This window comes from Apis dorsata, unplaced genomic scaffold, assembly GCF_000469605.1.
Source record: "Apis dorsata unplaced genomic scaffold, Apis dorsata 1.3 scaffold_683, whole genome shotgun sequence".
Classification (NCBI taxonomy): domain Eukaryota; kingdom Metazoa; phylum Arthropoda; class Insecta; order Hymenoptera; family Apidae; genus Apis; species Apis dorsata.
The window spans coordinates 2443685-2446808 of record NW_006263864.1 but is presented as its reverse complement, the minus strand read 5'-3'; the positions used below and the strand labels follow the sequence as shown (position 1 = coordinate 2446808).

The 3124-nt window shown below is 44.0% G+C and overlaps 1 protein-coding gene across 1 annotated transcript in view; it reads left to right on the top strand.

Moving 5' to 3' along the window:
• LOC102675478 (Down syndrome cell adhesion molecule-like protein Dscam2) overlaps positions 1-3124 on the top strand; it is a 105893-nt gene that overhangs the window by 40881 nt on the left and 61888 nt on the right. The window lies entirely within an intron of this gene.

Sequence of the window (3124 nt, the reverse complement as noted above, 5' to 3'; positions counted from 1 at the left end):
AATAAAAAAAAAAAAAAAAAAGATGGAAACGAGAGAAAAAAAAAGAAGGAAGCTGTGCATTTACGAGAAGCGAGCGTTCGCGTCCATTGTACGCGTCCACGTGAAACGATAAAAACGCGATGACGCGGAATTACGCAACCTGTATTCCTCTCCTCCCTCTCCTCACCCCCCTCGTTTCGCCATTTCGTTTCCTGCGATTATCTGGACGCATCGCGCGAACGTTCGACGCCTCGTTTCGTCCCCGCACCCTTAATGAGGGGCATATTCTCGTCGTGTATGTAGACCGTGTTTTTTTTTTCTCTCCGATCGTCCCCCCTGCGTAACACGTGTACGCGCGTGCTCGAGAGTATATCGCTCGTAACGAGATTGAACGCGTTTCGTTGAAAGCTGTACAAGGGGATTTCAAGTGACGGGCTACAAATATGATTGCACGGGTTGCACGGTGACCGTGTTACGGATTCCTAGGTCAAATACACTGGTGGTGCTTCCATATGTGTGCATATATATATATATAGAAAAATGGAATGAAATAGAAAGGGAAAAGGGGAAGAGAAAGATGTAAAAGAACAATTTTATTAATTCGGCGGGGATTCGGAACGTGTCGATAATTTCCGTTCGATTGTTCGTTTCCTCCTTGTTCTCCTTTCTGCGAATTATTTATCTTGCATTTTAATTCGTTCGATTCGTGGATTTGGACGCGTTGAACAATAATTAGACGGAACGGTATGAGCGCGATTGGAGACGGATGAAACATGCTTGGCAGGCTTACTTATGGAAATGCGGTGTTGCAGAATTGATCGACTCTTTGTTGAATTACGTGATTCTCAGCCCGCTAATTGGATCGTGCGTCGAGGCTCGTGCTTTTGTTCGATTCCTATTGAAGAGATTCAACGCTGCGACAATAAGCGGATACGGTCGAATGCACAAACAATTTCGATTTACGATATCGTCTCTTTATTTCTTCAGACTTCCTTTCTTCGTAATAATGATCTTCTTACCCCAATAATACCCCTCCGTAAGAGAAAGGGGCCATCTTTTCGATCCGTGAAATCCTATCCTCTCTAATTAACGCGCGAACGAAACTGTTCGAATTAATATTCATAATGGCGAAAAATCGTTCGAATCATCGTTAAAAGTGTGAAACTCAAAGAGGTATCAAAGAGGATACCACGTTTACCACGATGCGTTATTACATTCGTCCGTAACACCGGAATCGGCAAAGCGATTGGACACGGGGAAAATCAGAGAAAGCTACTCGTTATCGAGTTAAACGGAGAATCTCTATCGAATTTATCCGTAAACAAGAAGAACGACGAGCAGAATTTTCCTTTACGCGAGCACAGTTCCCCTTAATAACCGTTTTACGGCGGCCCTCACTGTCAGCGACAAACTGCGTTATACGCGTACTAATTTAACCTTATTTTCCATCGTCGTCGTTCGACGAGCGCGAACGTTCGCTCGAGGAGGAAAGAGGGAGGAGACACATCCCCCCACACTCTCTTCCCGGGGTGGAGGGGAAGGGGAGGCAGATGCACACGATACACGCTGCGCCCTGCGATATATACAGTTATAGCCCGTATTGCTGCACGTATAAACGCGACGAAGGTAGATGGCGACGCTGTGCATAGCTGTGAATCGGCGGTGGCGCAGGTGTATCGCGCGCAGGAAGCGGGGAACATAAACGTCTTTCCGGCGCATACACACGCGTTCGCTACGTGGAACTGGATGGACGGCGGTGTACTACACCGACGCAACTTCGTGGCGAATGAACCACCCGAACTACGCCGTATTCCGTATTCCGTATTCCACGTATTCGCCAACGCCCATAGTGGTTTCGCGTTGTATCGAAATTCGAATTCCGCTTATGGAATCGCGGTTGTTCTCGCGTGCGCTCTTATGTGAATATATATATATATATATATAGTACTCGCGAGTCGTAGGTTTGGTCGGCGAATCGAAAAGAAATTCGGGTGATATCGTGTGAAAATTTCGCGGACAACTGCATCGGGTGGAGGGTGCTCTATCTGATTTGGCAGGGATGAAAACAGGGGCTTGAGAGCGTAGATATATATATATATAAAGAGAGAGAGAAAGAGAGAGGAGTTGTGGAAAGGAAACGAGAGGAGAAACGAGAGAGGAAACGGTTGGGGAGGAAATGATACGAGCGAGGGGGAGTGGTAAATGTTGCAATCGGAACGCGATGCGGTGAAAGGCGACGTTTCGCGCGCCATTCAATGGACGTGGATGCGCGTACGTGCGCGTTTTATCGTTCAAGGAAAGATGGGTCTGTTATCATTATTTGACTACCCTCAAAATGGTTTTGTTATCCCTTCTTTTGTCGTCGCTTCATCGAAGACGCGTGTTGGGTATGGAATGATGGTTTCCTAGCGCGGAAATCCATCGATTTTTTCTTTTTTTTTTTTTTTTTTTTTTTTTTTTTTGAAAGTGAAATTTTTACGACGAATTAAAACGTTCCATCGAGTCTTTCAAATAGTCGAAAGGATACTTTTCATATTGCATATCTCTTATACAGCGCGAGACGAAACTTGCCGCATTTGCCCGCATGAATGCAAATGATTTGGCGCGCGGATCGTAATAACTGACAAGACGAAGATCGAATATGATCGATCTCGCTGTTATTGGCTGCATCGTCCGTTTACCGCAACCAACCGTTTACCACATACTATAAATATATGTATACATATATGTGGATATATGCATTTTAGAATATAAACTGGTTACATACCACAGATGCGCAAGAAAATATCGAGGAAGTTGCAAAGCGACTGCTCGAGAGCTTACTTTCGTGAAAAGAGAATATCGGGAAACCAATTGTTTCTTTATCCGGTCGAATATCCTTATTGATTCGATTCGCTTTTGGATGAATTATTCGTTTAGAGAAGAATGGCGTAACCCTCTTTTGATATATATATATATGTTTCGTCCGTATTTTATTTAGATATATCGTTTTTAAGATCGACATTGGGAGTATTGGACGATTGATCGCCTTTCGGTTGTTTTTTTCTATCTATTCGCAAAACGAAGTCTCCATTCTCAATTTGTCATAAAACTACGACGAGGAAACGAGAAACAAACGAAATATTTTAATCAAACTATTCTCTAT